Below are 20,940 nucleotides of genomic sequence, written 5' to 3' on the forward strand. Positions count from 1 at the left end.
AGAGGAGGGAGGAGAGAGGTGGGGAAGGGTGGAGGAGAGAAGGGGGGGAAGGAGGGAGGAGAGGGGGGGAAGGAGGGAGGAGAGAAGGGGGGGGATAGAGGGAGGAGAGAGGGGGGAAGGGGGAGGAGAGAAGGGGGGAAGGAGGGAGGAGAGAAGGGGGAAGGAGGGAGGAGAGAAGGGGGAAGGAGGGGAGGAGAGAAGGGGGGGAAGGAGGGAGGAGGAAGGGGGGAGGGAGGAGAGAGGGGGGAGGAGGGAGGAGAGAAGGGGGGGAAGGAGGGAGGAGAGAAGGGGGGGAAGGAGGGAGGAGAGAAGGGGGGAAGGAGGGAGGAGAGAAGGGGGAAGGAGGGAGGAGAGAAGGGGGGAAGGAGGGAGGAGAGAGGGGGGGAAGGAGGGAGGAGAGAAGGGGGGGAAGGAGGGAGGAGAGAAGGGGGGGAAGGAGGAGGAGAGAAGGGGGGAAGGAGGTGGGAGAGAAGGGGGGGAAGGAGGAGGAAGAAGGGGGGAAGGAGGGAGGAGAGAGGGGGGTGAAGGAGGGAGGAGAGAGGTGGGAAGGAGGGAGAGAGAGGGGGGAAGGAGGGAAGAGAGAAGTGGGGAAGGAGGGAGGAGAGAGGTGGGGAAGGAGGGAGGAGAGAGGTGGGAAGGAGGGAGGAGAGAAGGGGGAAGGAGGGAAAGAGAGGGGGGGGGGAAGGAGGGAAAGAGAGGGGGGGGGAGGAGGGAAAGAGAGGGGTCGGGAAGGAGGGAAAGAGAGGGGGGGGGAGAGGAGGAAAGAGAGGGGGGGGAGGAGGAAAGAGAGGGGGGGAGGAGGGAAAGAGAGGGGGGGAGGAGGGAAAGAGAGGGGGGGGAAAGGAGGGAAAGAGAGCAGGGTGGAAAGGAGGGAAAGAGAGCAGGGTGGAAAGGAGGGGTAAAATGAAGGGGGGAGGGAGAGAGTAGTGTGGAGAGGCAGGAGAGCATAAAGACACATTGGATTGGTACACGCGACTCACAGTGCGTCTCCGCCGCACGCCAGAATGCGCAAGGAAGGGACTTTCCGATACAATTCTAACCTGCGGAGGGAACACAGACATTACCTGCGCAAGCACAGGAACACACGCGGCAACACACGCGGCGTCACACGCACAGCAACACACACACAGCAACACACACACAGCAACACACACACAGCAACACACACACAGCAACACACACACAGCAACACACACACAGGAACACACACGCGGCATCACATTCACAGCAACACACACGCGGCATCACATGCACAGCAACACACACGCGGCATCACATGCACAGCAACACACAAACAGCAACACACACGCGGCATCACATGCACAGCAACACACACGCGGCATCACATGCACAGCAACACACACGCGGCATCACATGCACAGCAACACACACACAGCAACACACAAACAGGAACACACACGCGGCATCACATGCACAGCAACACACACACAGCAACACACAAACAGGAACACACACGCGGCATCACATGCACAGCAACACGCACACGCGGCATCACATGCACAGCAACACACACGCGGCATCACATGCACAGCAACACACAAACAGGAACACACACGCGGCATCACATGCACAGCAACACACACGCGGCATGGCACAGCAACACACAAACAGGAACACACGCGGCATCACATGCACAGCAACACACACGCGGCATCACATGCACAGCAACACACACACAGCAACACATGCACGCTGCATGGCACACACAGCAACACACGCACGGGGCGTGACACGCACACCAACACACGCAAGCGGCGTGACACGCACAGCAACACACGCACGCGGCATGACACGCACAGCAACACACGCACGCAGCAACACACGCACAGCAACACACGCACGCAGCAACACACGCACGCGGCATGACACGCACAGCAACACACGCACGCAGCAACACACGCACGCGGCATGACACGCACAGCAACACACGCACGCAGCATGACACGCACAGCAACACACGCACGCAGCAACACACGCACGCGGCATGACAGGCACAGCAACACACGCACGCGGCATGACACGCACAGCAACACACGCACGCGGAATGACACGCACAGCAACACACGCACGCAGCAACACACGCACGCGGCATGACAGGCACAGCAACACACGCACGCGGCATGACACGCACAGCAACACACGCACGCAGCAACACACGCACGCGGCATGACACGCACAGCAACACACGCACACAGCAACACACGCACGCGGCATGACACGCACAGCAACACACGCACACAGAACACACGCACGCGGCATGACACGCACAGCAACACACGCACGTGGCATGACACGCACAGCAACACACGCACGCAGCAACACACGCACGCGGCATGACACGCACAGCAACACACGCACGCGGCATGACACGCACAGCAACACACGCACGCGGCATGACACGCACAGCAACACACGCACGCGGCAATACACGCACGCGGCATGACACGCAAAGCAACACACGCACAGCAACATACGCACGCGGCATGACACGCACAGCAACACACGCACACAGCAACACACGCACGCGGCATGACAGGCACAGCAACACACGCACAGCAACACACGCACGCGGCATGACAGGCACAGCAACACACGCACGCGGCAATACACGCACGCGGCATGACACGCACAGCAACACACGCACAGCAACACACGCACGCAGCATGACAGGCACAGCAACACACGCACGCGGCATGACACGCACAGCAACACACGCACGCGGCAATAAACGCACGCGGCATGACACGCACAGCAACACACACACGCGGCATGACAGGCACAGCAACACACGCACGCGGCATGATACGCACAGCAACACACGCACACAGCAACACACGCACGCGGCATGACACGCACAGCAACACACGCACGTGGCATGACACGCACAGCAACACACGCACGCAGCAACACACGCACGCGGCATGACACGCACAGCAACACACGCACGCGGCATGACAGGCACAGCAACACACGCACGCGGCATGACACGCACAGCAACACACGCACACAGCAACACACGCACAGCAACACACGCACACAGCAACACACGCACGCGGCATGACACGCACAGCAACACACGCACGTGGCATGACACGCACAGCAACACACGCACAGCAACACACGCACGCGGCATGACACGCACAGCAACACACGCACGCGGCATGACAGGCACAGCAACACACGCACGCGGCATGACACGCACAGCAACACACGCACACAGCAACACACGCACAGCAACACACGCACGCGGCATGACACGCACAGCAACACACGCACGTGGCATGACACGCACAGCAACACACGCACGCAGCAACACACGCACAGCAACACACGCACGCGGCATGACACGCACAGCAACACACGCACGCAGCATGACAGGCACAGCAACACACGCACAGCAACACACGCACGCGGCATGACACGCACAGCAACACACGCACGCGGCATGACACGCACAGCAACACACGCACGCAGCATGACAGGCACAGCAACACACGCACGCAGCAACACACGCACGCGGCATGACACGCACAGCAACACACGCACGCGGCATGACACGCACAGCAACACACGCACGCGGCATGACACGCACAGCAACACACGCACACAGCAACACACGCACGCGGCATGACACGCACAGCAACACACGCACACAGCAACACATGCACGCGGCATGACACGCACAGCAACACACGCACGCGGCATGACACGCACAGCAACACACGCACACAGCAACACACGCACGCGGCATGACACGCACAGCAACACACGCACGCGGCATGACACGCACAGCAACACACGCACACAGCAACACACGCACGCGGCATGACACGCACAGCAACACACGCACGCGGCATGACACGCACAGCAACACACGCACACAGCAACACACGCACGCGGCATGACACGCACAGCAACACACGCACGCGGCATGACACGCACAGCAACACACGCACGCGGCATGACACGCACAGCAACACACGCACACAGCAACACACGCACGCGGCATGACACGCACAGCAACACACGCACGCGGCATGACACGCACAGCAACACACGCACGCGGCATGACACGCACAGAAACACACGCACGCGGCATGACACGCACAGCAACACATGCACAGCAACACACACGCGGCATCACATGCACAGCAACACACAAACAGGAACACACACGCGGCATCACATGCACAGCAACACACACGCGGCATGGCACAGCAACACACAAACAGGAACACACGCGGCATCACATGCACAGCAACACACACGCGGCATCACATGCACAGCAACACACACACAGCAACACATGAACGCTGCATGGCACACACAGCAACACACGCACGGGGCGTGACACGCACACCAACACACGCAAGCGGCGTGACACGCACAGCAACACACGCACGCGGCATGACACGCACAGCAACACACGCACGCAGCAACACACGCACAGCAACACACGCACGCGGCATGACACGCACAGCAACACACGCACGCAGCAACACACGCACGCGGCATGACACGCACAGCAACACACGCACGCAGCATGACACGCACAGCAACACACGCACGCAGCAACACACGCACGCGGCATGACAGGCACAGCAACACACGCACGCGGCATGACACGCACAGCAACACACGCACAGCAACACACGCACGCAGCAACACACGCACGCGGCATGACACGCACAGCAACACACGCACACAGCAACACACGCACGCGGCATGACACGCACAGCAACACACGCACGTGGCATGACACGCACAGCAACACACGCACGCAGCAACACACGCACGCGGCATGACACTCACAGCAACACACGCACGCGGCATGACACGCACAGCAACACACGCACGCGGCATGACACGCACAGCAACACACGCACGCGGCAATACACGCACGCGGCATGACACGCACAGCAACACACGCACAGCAACACACGCACGCGGCATGACACGCACAGCAACACACGCACACAGCAACACACGCACGCGGCATGACAGGCACAGCAACACACGCACAGCAACACACGCACGCGGCATGACAGGCACAGCAACACACGCACGCGGCAATACACGCACGCGGCATGACACGCACAGCAACACACGCACAGCAACACACGCACGCAGCATGACAGGCACAGCAACACACGCACGCGGCATGACACGCACAGCAACACACGCACGCGGCAATACACGCACGCGGCATGACACGCACAGCAACACACGCACAGCAACACACGCACGCGGCATGACAGGCACAGCAACACACGCACGCGGCATGATACGCACAGCAACACACGCACACAGCAACACACGCACGTGGCATGACACGCACAGCAACACACGCACGCGGCATGACACGCACAGCAACACACGCACGCAGCATGACAGGCACAGCAACACACGCACAGCAACACACGCACGCGGCATGACACGCACAGCAACACACGCACGCGGCATGACACGCACAGCAACACACGCACGCGGCATGACACGCACAGCAACACACGCACACAGCAACACACGCACGCGGCATGACACGCACAGCAACACACGCACACAGCAACACATGCACGCGGCATGACACGCACAGCAACACACGAACGCGGCACGACACGCACAGCAACACACGCACACAGCAACACACGCACGCGGCATGACACGCACAGCAACACATGCACGCGGCATGACACGCACAGCAACACACGCACACAGCAACACACGCACGCGGCATGACACGCACAGCAACACGCACGCGGCATGACACGCACAGCAACACACGCACACAGCAACACACGCACGCGGCATGACACGCACAGCAACACACGCACGCGGCATGACACGCACAGCAACACACGCACGCGGCATGACACGCACAGCAACACACGCACGCGGCATGACACGCACAGAAACACACGCACGCAGCAACACACGCACAGCAACACACGCACGCGGCATGACACGCACAGCAACACACGCACGCGGCATGACACGCACGCGGCATGACACGCACAGCAACACACGCACGCGGCATGACACGCACGCGGCATGACACGCACGCGGCATGACACGCAGAGAAACACACACACGCGGCATGACACGCAGAGCAACACACGCACGCAACACACGCACGCGGCATGACACGCACAGCAACACACACACGCGGCATGACACGCACAGCAACACACGCACGCGGCAACACACGCACGCGGCATGACACGCACAGCAACACACGCACGTGGCATGACACGCACGCGGCATAACACGCACAGCAACACACGCACGCGGCATGACACGCACAGCAACACACGCACGCGGCAACACACGCACGCGGCATGACACGCACAGCAACACACGCACGCAGCAACACACGCACGCGGCATGACACGCACAGCAACACACGCACGCAACACACGCACGCAGCAACACACGCGGCATGACACGCACAGCAACACACGCACGCGGCATGACACGCACAGCAACACACGCACGCGGCAACACACGCACGCGGCATGACACGCACAGCAACACACGCACAGCAACACACGCACGCAGCATGACACGCACAGCAACACACGCACAGCAACACACGCACGCAGCATGACACGCACAGCAACACACGCACGCGGCATGACACGCACAGCAACACACGCACGCAGCATGACACGCACAGCAACACACGCACGCGGCATGACACGCACAGCAACACACGCACGCGGCATGACACGCACAGCAACACACGCACACGGCAACACACGCACGCGGCATGACATGCACAGCAACACACGCACGCGGCATGACACGCACAGCAACACACGCACGCGGCATGACACGCACAGCAACACACGCACGCAGCAACACACGCACGCGGCATGACACGCACAGCAACACACGCACGCGGCATGACACGCACAGCAACACATGCACAGCAACACACACGCGGCATCACATGCACAGCAACACACAAACAGGAACACACACGCGGCATCACATGCACAGCAACACACACGCGGCATGGCACAGCAACACACAAACAGGAACACACGCGGCATCACATGCACAGCAACACACACGCGGCATCACATGCACAGCAACACACACACAGCAACACATGCACGCTGCATGGCACACACAGCAACACACGCACGGGGCGTGACACGCACACCAACACACGCAAGCGGCGTGACACGCACAGCAACACACGCACGCGGCATGACACGCACAGCAACACACGCACGCAGCAACACACGCACAGCAACACACGCACGCAGCAACACACGCACGCGGCATGACACGCACAGCAACACACGCACGCAGCAACACACGCACGCGGCATGACACACACAGCAACACACGCACGCAGCATGACACGCACAGCAACACACGCACGCAGCAACACACGCACGCGGCATGACAGGCACAGCAACACACGCACGCGGCATGACACGCACAGCAACACACGCACGCAGCAACACACGCACGCGGCATGACACGCACAGCAACACACGCACACAGCAACACACGCACGCGGCATGACACGCACAGCAACACACGCACGTGGCATGACACGCACAGCAACACACGCACGCAGCAACACACGCACGCGGCATGACACGCACAGCAACACACGCACGCGGCATGACACGCACAGCAACACACGCACGCGGCATGACACGCACGCGGCATGACACGCACAGCAACACACGCACAGCAACATGACACGCACAGCAACACACGCACACAGCAACACACGCACGCGGCATGACAGGCACAGCAACACACGCACAGCAACACACGCACGCGGCATGACAGGCACAGCAACACACGCACGCGGCAATACACGCACGCGGCATGACACGCACAGCAACACACGCACAGCAACACACGCACGCAGCATGACAGGCACAGCAACACACGCACGCGGCATGACACGCACAGCAACACACGCACGCGGCAATACACGCACGCGGCATGACACGCACAGCAACACACGCACAGCAACACACGCACGCGGCATGACAGGCACAGCAACACACGCACGCGGCATGATACGCACAGCAACACACGCACACAGCAACACACGCACGCGGCATGACACGCACAGCAACACACGCACGTGGCATGACACGCACAGCAACACACGCACGCGGCATGACACGCACAGCAACACACGCACACAGCAACATACGCACACAGCAACACACGCACGCGGCATGACACGCACAGCAACACACGCACGTGGCATGACACGCACAGCAACACACGCACGCAGCAACACACGCACAGCAACACACGCACGCGGCATGACACGCACAGCAACACACGCACGCAGCATGACAGGCACAGCAACACACGCACAGCAACACACGCACGCGGCATGACACGCACAGCAACACACGCACGCGGCATGACACGCACAGCAACACACGCACGCAGCATGACAGGCACAGCAACACACGCACAGCAACACACGCACGCGGCATGACACGCACAGCAACACACGCACGCGGCATGACACACACAGCAACACACGCACGCGGCATGACACGCACAGCAACACACGCACACAGCAACACACGCACGCGGCATGACACGCACAGCAACACACGCACACAGCAACACACGCACGCGGCATGACACGCACAGCAACAAACGCACGCGGCATGACACGCACAGCAACACACGCACACAGCAACACACGCACGCGGCATGACACGCACAGCAACACACGCACGCGGCATGACACGCACAGCAACACACGCACACAGCAACACACGCACGCGGCATGACACGCACAGCAACACACGCGCGCGGCATGACACGCACAGCAACACACGCACGCGGCATGACACGCACAGCAACACACGCACACAGCAACACACGCACGCGGCATGACACGCACAGCAACACACGCACGCGGCATGACACGCACAGCAACACACGCACGCAGCAACACACGCACAGCAACACACGCACGCAGCAACACACGCACGCGGCATGACACGCACAGCAACACACGCACGCAGCAACACACGCACGCGGCATGACACGCACAGCAACACACGCACGCGGCATGACACGCACGCGGCATGACACGCACGCGGCATGACACGCACAGCAACACACACACGCGGCATGACACGCAGAGCAACACACGCACGCAACGCACGCACGCGGCATGACACGCACAGCAACACACACACGCGGCATGACACGCACAGCAACACATGCACGCGGCAACACACGCACGCGGCATGACACGCACAGCAACACACGCACGTGGCATGACACGCACGCGGCATGACACGCACAGCAACACACGCACGCGGCATGACACGCACAGCAACACACGCACGCGGCAACACACGCACTCGGCATGACACGCACAGCAACACACGCACGCAGCAACACACGCACGCGGCATGACACGCACAGCAACACACGCACGCAACACACGCACGCAGCAACACACGCGGCATGACACGCACAGCAACACACGCACGCGGCATGACACGCACAGCAACACACGCACGCGGCAACACACGCACGCGGCATGACACGCACAGCAACACACGCACAGCAACACACGCACGCAGCATGACACGCACAGCAACACACGCACGCAGCATGACACGCACAGCAACACACGCACGCGGCATGACACGCACAGCAACACACGCACAGCAACACACGCACGCAGCATACGCACGCGGCATGACACGCACAGCAACACACGCACGCAGCAACACACGCAAGCGGCATGACACGCACAGCAACACACGCACGCGGCATGACACGCACAGCAACACACAGCAACACACGCACGCAGCAACACACGCACGCGGCATGACACGCACAGCAACACACGCACGCGGCATGACACGCACAGCAACACACGCACGCAGCAACACACGCACGCGGCATGACACGCACAGCAACACACACACGCGGCATGACACGCACAGCAACACACGCACACAGCAACACACGCACGCGGCATGACACGCACAGCAACACACGCACGCAGCATGACAGGCACAGCAACACACGCACGCGGCATGACACGCACAGCAACACACGCACGCAGCAACACACACACGCGGCATGACACGCACAGCAACACACGCACGCAGCAACACACGCACGCGGCATGACACGCACAGCAACACACGCACGCGGCATGACACACACAGCAACACACGCACGCGGCATGACACGCACAGCAACACACGCACGTGGCATGACACGCACAGCAACACACGCACGCAGCAACACACGCACAGCAACAAACGCACGCGGCATGACACGCACAGCAACACACGCACGCAGCATGACAGGCACAGCAACACACGCACAGCAACACACGCACGCGGCATGACACGCACAGCAACACACGCACGCGGCATGACACGCACAGCAACACACGCACGCAGCATGACAGGCACAGCAACACACGCACAGCAACACACGCACGCGGCATGACACGCACAGCAACACACGCACGCGGCATGACACACACAGCAACGCACGCGGCATGACACGCACACCAACACACGCACACAGCAACACACGCACGCGGCATGACACGCACAGCAACACACGCACACAGCAACACACGCACGCGGCATGACACGCACAGCAACACACGCACGCGGCATGACACGCACAGCAACACACGCACACAGCAACACACGCACGCGGCATGACACGCACAGCAACACACGCACGCGGCATGACACGCACAGCAACACACGCACACAGCAACACACGCACGCGGCATGACACGCACAGCAACACACGCACGCGGCATGACACGCGCAGCAACACACGCACGCGGCATGACACGCACAGCAACACACGCACACAGCAACACACGCACGCGGCATGACACGCACAGCAACACACGCACGCGGCATGACACGCAAAGCAACACACGCACGCAGCAACACACGCACAGCAACACACGCACGCAGCAACACACGCACGCGGCATGACACGCACAGCAACACGCACGCAGAAACACACGCACGCGGCATGACACGCACAGCAACACACGCACGCGGCATGACACGCACGCGGCATGACACGCACAGCAACACACACACGCGGCATGACACGCAGAGCAACACACGCACGCAACGCACGCACGCGGCATGACACGCACAGCAACACACACACGCGGCATGACACGCACAGCAACACACGCACGCGGCAACACACGCACGCGGCATGACACGCACAGCAACACACGCACGTGGCATGACACGCACGCGGCATGACACGCACAGCAACACACGCACGCGGCATGACACGCACAGCAACACACGCACGCGGCATCACACGCACGCGGCATGACACGCACAGCAACACACGCACGCAGCAACACACGCACGCGGCATGACACGCACAGCAACACACGCACGCAGCAACACACGCGGCATGACACGCACAGCAACACACGCACGCGGCATGACACGCACAGCAACACACGCACAGCAACACAAGCACGCGGCAACACACGCACGCGGCATGACACGCACAGCAACACACGCACGCAGCATGACACGCACAGCAACACACACACGCGGCATGACACGCACAGCAACACATGCACGCGGCATGACACGCACAGCAACACACGCACGCGGCATGACACGCACAGCAACACACGCACGCGGCATGACACGCACAGCAACACACGCACACAGCAACACACGCACGCGGCATGACACGCACAGCAACACACGCACGCGGCATGACACGCACAGCAACACACGCACACAGCAACACACGCACGCGGCATGACACGCACAGCAACACACGCACGCGGCATGACACGCACAGCAACACACGCACGCGGCATGACACGCACAGCAACACACGCACGCGGCATGACACGCACAGCAACACACACACGCGGCATGACACGCACAGCAACACACGCACACAGCAACACACGCACGCGGCATGACACGCACAGCAACACACGCACGCAGCATGACAGGCACAGCAACACACGCACGCGGCATGACACGCACAGCAACACACGCACGCAGCAACACACACACGCGGCATGACACGCACAGCAACACACGCACGCGGCATGACACGCACAGCAACACACGCACGCAGCAACACACACACGCGGCATGACACGCAAAGCAACACACGCACGCGGCATGACACGCACAGCAACACACGCACGCGGCATGACACGCACAGCAACACACGCACACAGCAACACACGCACGCGGCATGACACCCACACAGCAACACACGCACGCGGCATGACACGCACAGCAACACACGCACACAGCAACACACGCACGCGGCATGACACGCACAGCAACACACGCACGCGGCATGACACGCACAGCAACACACGCACGCGGCATGACACGCACAGCAACACACGCACACAGCAACACACGCACGCGGCATGACACGCACAGCAACACACGCACGCGGCATGACACGCAAAGCAACACACGCACGCAGCAACACACGCACAGCAACACACGCACGCAGCAACACACGCACGCGGCATGACACGCACAGCAACACGCACGCAGAAACACACGCACGCGGCATGACACGCACAGCAACACACGCACGCGGCATGACACGCACGCGGCATGACACGCACAGCAACACACACACGCGGCATGACACGCAGAGCAACACACGCACGCAACGCACGCACGCGGCATGACACGCACAGCAACACACACACGCGGCATGACACACACAGCAACACACGCACGCGGCAACACACGCACGCGGCATGACACGCACAGCAACACACGCACGTGGCATGACACGCACGCGGCATGACACGCACAGCAACACACGCACGCGGCATGACACGCACAGCAACACACGCACGCGGCAACACACGCACGCGGCATGACACGCACAGCAACACACGCACGCAGCAACACACGCACGCGGCATGACACGCACAGCAACACACGCACGCAGCAACACACGCGGCATGACACGCACAGCAACACACGCACGCGGCATGACACGCACAGCAACACACGCACAGCAACACAAGCACGCGGCAACACACGCACGCGGCATGACACGCACAGCAACACACGCACGCAGCATGACACGCACAGCAACACACACACGCGGCATGACACGCACAGCAACACATGCACGCGGCATGACACGCACAGCAACACACGCACAGCAACACACGCACGCAGCATGACACGCACAGCAACACACGCACGCGGCATGACACGCACAGCAACACACGCACGCAGCAACACACGCAAGCGGCATGACACGCACAGCAACACACGCACGCGGCATGACACGCACAGCAACACACGCACGCGGCATGACACGCACAGCAACACACGCACGCAGCAACACACGCACGCGGCATGACACGCACAGCAACACACGCACGCGGCATGACACGCACAGCAACACACGCACGCGGCATGACACGCACAGCAACACACACACGCGGCATGACACGCACAGCAACACACGCACACAGCAACACACGCACGCGGCATGACACGCACAGCAACACACGCACGCAGCATGACAGGCACAGCAACACACGCACGCGGCATGACACGCACAGCAACACACGCACGCAGCAACACACACACGCGGCATGACACGCACAGCAACACACGCACGCAGCAACACACGCACGCAGCATGACACGCACAGCAACACACGCACGCGGCATGACACGCACAGCAACACACGCATGCAGCAACACACACACGCGGCATGACACGCACAGCAACACACGTACGCAGCAACACACACACGCGGCATGACACGCACAGCAACACACGCACGCAGCAACACGCACGCAGCAACACACACACGCGGCATGACACGCACAGCAACACACGCACGTAGCAACACACGCGGCATGATACGCACAGCAACACACGCACGCGGCATGACACGCACAGCAACACACGCACGCGGCATGACACGCACAGCAACACACGCACGCGGCATGACACGCACAGCAACACACGCACGCGGCATGACAGGCACAGCAACACACGCACGCGGCATGACACGCACGCGGCATGACACGCACGCGGCATGACACGCACAGCAACACACGCACGCGGCAACACACGCACGCAGCAACACACGCACGCAGCAACACACGCACGTGGCAACACACGCACGCGGCATGACAGGCACAGCAACACACGCACGCAGCAACACACGCACGTGGCAACACACGCACGCGGCATGACAGGCACAGCAACACACGCACGCAGCATGACAGGCACAGCAACACACGCACGCAGCAACACACGCACGCGGCATGACACGCACAGCAACACACGCACGCGACATGACACGCACAGCAACACACGCACGCGGCATGACACGCACAGCAACACACGCACGCTGCAACACACGCACGCGGCATGACAGGCACAGCAACACACGCACGCGGCATGACACGCACAGCAACACACGCACGCGGCAACACACGCACGCAGCAACACACGCACGTGGCAACACACGCACGCGGCATGACAGGCACAGCAACACACGCACGCAGCAACACACGCACGCGGCATGACACGCACAGCAACACACGCACGCGACATGACACGCACAGCAACACACGCACGCGGCATGACACGCACAGCAACACACGCACGTAGCAACACACGCGGCATGATACGCACAGCAACACACGCACGCGGCATGACACGCACAGCAACACACGCACGCGGCATGACACGCACAGCAACACACGCACGCGGCATGACACGCACAGCAACACACGCACGCGGCATGACAGGCACAGCAACACACGCACGCGGCATGACACGCACGCGGCATGACACGCACAGCAACACACGCACGCGGCAACACACGCACGCAGCAACACACGCACGCAACACACGCACGTGGCAACACACGCACGCGGCATGACAGGCACAGCAACACACGCACGCAGCAACACACGCACGTGGCAACACACGCACGCGGCATGACAGGCACAGCAAAACACGCACGCAGCATGACAGGCACAGCAACACACGCACGCAGCAACACACGCACGCGGCATGACACGCACAGCAACACACGCACGCGACATGACACGCACAGCAACACACGCACGCGGCATGACACGCACAGCAACACACGCACGCAGCAACACACGCACGCGGCATGACAGGCACAGCAACACACGCACGCGGCATGACATGCACGCGGCATCACACGCACAGGAACACACGCACGCGGCAACACACGCACGCAGCAACACACGCACGTGGCAACACACGCACGCGGCATGACAGGCACAGCAACACACGCACGCAGCAACACACGCACGCGACATGACACGCACAGCAACACACGCACGCGGCATGACACGCACAGCAACACACGCACGCAGCAACACACGCACGCGGCATGACAGGCACAGCAACACACGCACGCGGCATGACACGCACGCGGCATGACACGCACAGCAACACACGCACGCGGCAACACACGCACGCAGCAACACACGCACGTGGCAACACACGCACGCGGCATGACAGGCACAGCAACACACGCGGCATGACACGCACAGCAACACACGCACGCGGCAACACATGCACGCGGCATGACACGCACAGCAACACACGCACAGCAACACACGCACGCAGCATGGCACGCACAGCAACACACGCACGCGGCAACACACGCACAGCAACACACGCACGCAGCAACACACGCACAGCAACACACGCATGCAGCAACACACGCACGCGGCATGACACGCACAGCAACACACGCACGCGGCATGACACGCACAGCAACACACGCACGCGGCATGACACGCACAGCAACACACGCACGCGGCATGACACGCACAGCAACACACGCACGCGGCATGACACGCACAGCAACACACGCACGCGGCATGACACGCACAGCAACACACGCACGCGGCATGACACGCACAGCAACACACGCACGCAGCAACACACGCGGCATGACACGCACAGCAACACACACACGCGGCATGACACGCACGCAGCAACACACACATGCGGCATGACACGCACAGCAACACACGCACGCAGCAACACACGCACGCAGCAACACACGCACGCAGCAACACACACACGCGGCATGACACGCACAGCAACACACGCACGCAGCATGACACGCACAGCAACACACGCACGCAGCAACACACGCGGCATGACACGCACAGCAACACACGCACGCGACATGACACGCACAGCAACACACGCACGCGGCATGACACGCACAGCAACACACGCTCGCAGCAACACACGCACGCGGCAACACACGCACGCAGCAACACACGCACGCAGCAACACACGCACGCGGCATGACAGGCACAGCAACACACGCACGCAGCAACACACGCACGTGGCAACACACGCACGCGGCATGACAGGCACAGCAACACACGCACGCAGCATGACAGGCACAGCAACACACGCACAGCAACACACGCACGCAGCATGACAGGCACAGCAACACACGCACGCAGCAACACACGCACGCGGCATGACAGGCACAGCAACACACGCACGCAGCAACACACGCACGCGGCATGACAGGCACAGCAACACACGCACGCAGCAACACACGCACGCAGCAACACACGCACGCGGCATGACACGCACAGCAACACACGCACGCAGCAACACACGCACGCAGCAACACACGCGGCATGATACGCACAGCAACACACGCACAGCAACACACGCACGCGGCATGACACGCACAGCAACACACGCACGTGGCATGACACGCACAGCAACACACGCACGCGGCATGACACGCACAGCAACACACGCACGCGGCATGACACGCACAGCAACACACGCACGCAGCAACACACGCACGCGGCATGACAGGCACAGCAACACACGCACGCGGCATGACATGCACAGCAAAACACGCACGCAGCAACACACGCACGCGGCATGACACGCACAGCAACACACGCAGCAACACACGCGGCATGACACGCACAGCAACACACACACGCGGCATGACACGCACAGCAACACACGCACGCAGCAACACACACACGCGGCATGACACGCACAGCAACACACGCACGCAGCAACACACGCACGCAGCATGACAGGCACAGCAACACACGCACGCAGCAACACACACACGCGGCATGACACGCACAGCAACACACGCACGCAGCAACACACGCACGCGGCATGACACGCACAGCAACACACACACACGCAGCATGACAGGCACAGCAACACACGCACGCAGCAACACACGCACGCAGCATGACACGCACAGCAACACACACACGCAGCATGACAGGCACAGCAACACACACATGCAGCAACACACACACGCGGCATGACACGCACAGCAACACACGCACGCAGCAACACACGCACGCAGCATGACAGGCACAGCAACACACGCACGCAGCAACACACACACGCGGCATGACACGCACAGCAACACACGCACGCAGCAACACAGGCACGCGGCATGACACGCACAGCAACACACACAAGCAGCATGACAGGCACAGCAACACACACACGCAGCAACACACGCACGCAGCATGACACGCACAGCAACACACGCACGCGGCATGACACGCACAGCAACACACACACGCAGCATGACAGGCACAGCAACACACGCACAGCAACACACGCACGCAGCAACACACGCACGCAGCATGACACGCACAGCAACACACGCACGCAGCAACACACGCACGCGGCATGACACGCACAGCAACACACGCACGCGGCATGATTCGCACAGCAACACACGCACGCCGCAACACACGCACGCGGCATGACACGCACAGCAACACACGCACGCAGCAACACACGCACGCGGCATGACACGCACAGCAACACACACACGCGGCATGACATGCACAGCAACACACGCACGCAGCAACACACACACGCGGCATGACACGCACAGCAACACACGCACGCAGCAACACACACACGCGGCATGACACGCACAGCAACACACGCACGCGGCATGACACGCACAGCAACACACGCACGCAACACACACACGCGGCATGACACGCACAGCAACACACGCACGCGGCATGACACGCACGCGGCATGACACGCACAGCAACACACGCACGCGGCATGACACGCACGCGGCATGACACGCACAGCAACACACGCACGCGGCAACACACGCACGTAGCAACACACGCGGCATGATACGCACAGCAACACACGCACGCGGCATGACACGCACAGCAACACACGCACGCGGCATGACACGCACAGCAACACACGCACAGCAACACACGCACGCAGCATGACACGCACAGCAACACACGCACGCGGCAACACACGCACAGCAACACACGCACGCAGCAACACACGCACGCGGCATGACACGCACAGCAACACACGCACGCGGCATGACACGCACAGCAACACACGCACGCAGCAACACACGCACGCGGCATGACACGCACAGCAACACACGCACGCGGCATGACACGCACAGCAACACACGCACGCGGCATGACACGCACAGCAACACACGCACGCGGCATGACACGCACAGCAACACACGCACGCGGCATGACACGCAAAGCAACACACGCACGCGGCATGACACGCACAGCAACACACACACGCGGCATGACACGCACGCAGCAACACACACACGCGGCATGACACGCACAGCAACACACGCACGCAGCAACACACGCACGCAGCAACACACGCACGCAGCAACACACACACGCGGCATGACACGCACAGCAACACACGCACGCAGCATGACACGCACAGCAACACACGCACGCAGCAACACACACACGCGGTATGACACGCACAGCAACACACGCACGCGGCATGACACGCACAGCAACACACGCACGCAGCAACACACACACGCGGCATGACACGCACAGCAACACACGCACGCAGCAACACACACACACGCGGCATGACACGCACAGCAACACACGCACGTAGCAACACACGCGGCATGATACGCACAGCAACACACGCACGCGGCATGACACGCACAGCAACACACGCACGCGGCATGACACGCACAGCAACACACGCACGCAGCAACACACGCACGCGGCATGACAGGCACAGCAACACACGCACGCGGCATGACACGCAAGCGGCATGACACGCACAGCAACACACGCACGCGGCAACACACGCACGCAGCAACACACGCACGTGGCAACACACGCACGCGGCATGACAGGCACAGCAACACACGCACGCAGCAACACACGCACGCGGCATGACACGCACAGCAACACACGCACGCAGCATGACACGCACAGCAACACACGCACGCAGCAACACACGCACGCGGCATGACAGGCACAGCAACACACGCACGCGGCATGACACGCACGCGGCATGACACGCACAGCAACACACGCACGCGGCAACACACGCACGTGGCAACACACGCACGCGGCAACACACGCACGTAGCAACACACGCGGCATGATACGCACAGCAACACACGCACGCGGCATGACACGCACAGCAACACACGCACGCGGCATGACACGCACAGCAACACACGCACAGCAACACACGCACGCAGCATGACACGCACAGCAACACACGCACGCGGCAACACACGCACAGCAACACACGCACGCAGCAACACACGCACGCGGCATGACACGCACAGCAACACACGCACGCGGCATGACACGCACAGCAACACACGCACGCAGCAACACACGCACGCGGCATGACACGCACAGCAACACACGCACGCGGCATGACACGCACAGCAACACACGCACGCGGCATGACACGCACAGCAACACACGCACGCGGCATGACACGCACAGCAACACACGGACGCGGCATGACACGCAAAGCAACACACGCACGCGGCATGACACGCACAGCAACACACACACGCGGCATGACACGCACGCAGCAACACACACACGCGGCATGACACGCACAGCAACACACGCACGCAGCAACACACGCACGCAGCAACACACGCACGCAGCAACACACACACGCAGCAACACACACACGCGGCATGACACGCACAGCAATACACGCACGCAGCATGACACGCACAGCAACACACGCACGCAGCAACACACACACGCGGTATGACACGCACAGCAACACACGCACGCGGCATGACACGCACAGCAACACACGCACGCAGCAACACACACACGCGGCATGACACGCACAGCAACACACGCACGCAGCAACACACACACACGCGGCATGACACGCACAGCAACACACGCACGTAGCAACACACGCGGCATGATACGCACAGCAACACACGCACGCGGCATGACACGCACAGCAACACACGCACGCGGCATGACACGCACAGCAACACACGCACGCAGCAACACACGCACGCGGCATGACAGGCACAGCAACACACGCACGCGGCATGACACGCACGCGGCATGACACGCACAGCAACACACGCACGCGGCAACACACGCACGCGGCAACACACGCACGTGGCAACACACGCACGCGGCATGACAGGCACAGCAACACACGCACGCAGCAACACACGCACGCGGCATGACACGCACAGCAACACACGCACGCGGCATGACACGCACATCAACACACGCACGCAGCAACACACGCACGCGGCATGACAGGCACAGCAACACACGCACGCGGCAACACACGCACGCAGCAACACACGCACGTGGCAACACACGCACGCGGCATGACAGGCACAGCAACACACGCACGCAGCAACACACGCACGTGGCAACACACGCACGCGTGACAGGCACAGCAACACACGCACGCAGCATGACAGGCACAGCAACACACGCACAGCAACACACGCACGCACGCAGCATGACAGGCACAGCAACACACGCACGCGGCAACACACGCACGC

The 20,940-nt window shown here is 61.7% G+C and overlaps 1 long non-coding RNA gene across 1 annotated transcript in view; it reads right to left on the reverse strand.

Annotated features, from left to right (window-relative positions):
• Window positions 1–984: 984 nt before the first annotated feature.
• LOC142477180 (uncharacterized) overlaps window positions 985–20,940 on the reverse strand; it is a 39,733-nt gene continuing 19,777 nt past the window's right edge. Inside the window, exon 3 of the long non-coding RNA XR_012792216.1 lies at window positions 985–1,040. This is a non-coding gene — a long non-coding RNA (uncharacterized LOC142477180). The remainder of the gene's footprint in view (window positions 1,041–20,940) is intronic.

Source organism: Ascaphus truei, unplaced genomic scaffold (genome assembly GCF_040206685.1).
Source record: "Ascaphus truei isolate aAscTru1 unplaced genomic scaffold, aAscTru1.hap1 HAP1_SCAFFOLD_2048, whole genome shotgun sequence".
Taxonomy (NCBI): Eukaryota; Metazoa; Chordata; class Amphibia; order Anura; family Ascaphidae; genus Ascaphus; species Ascaphus truei.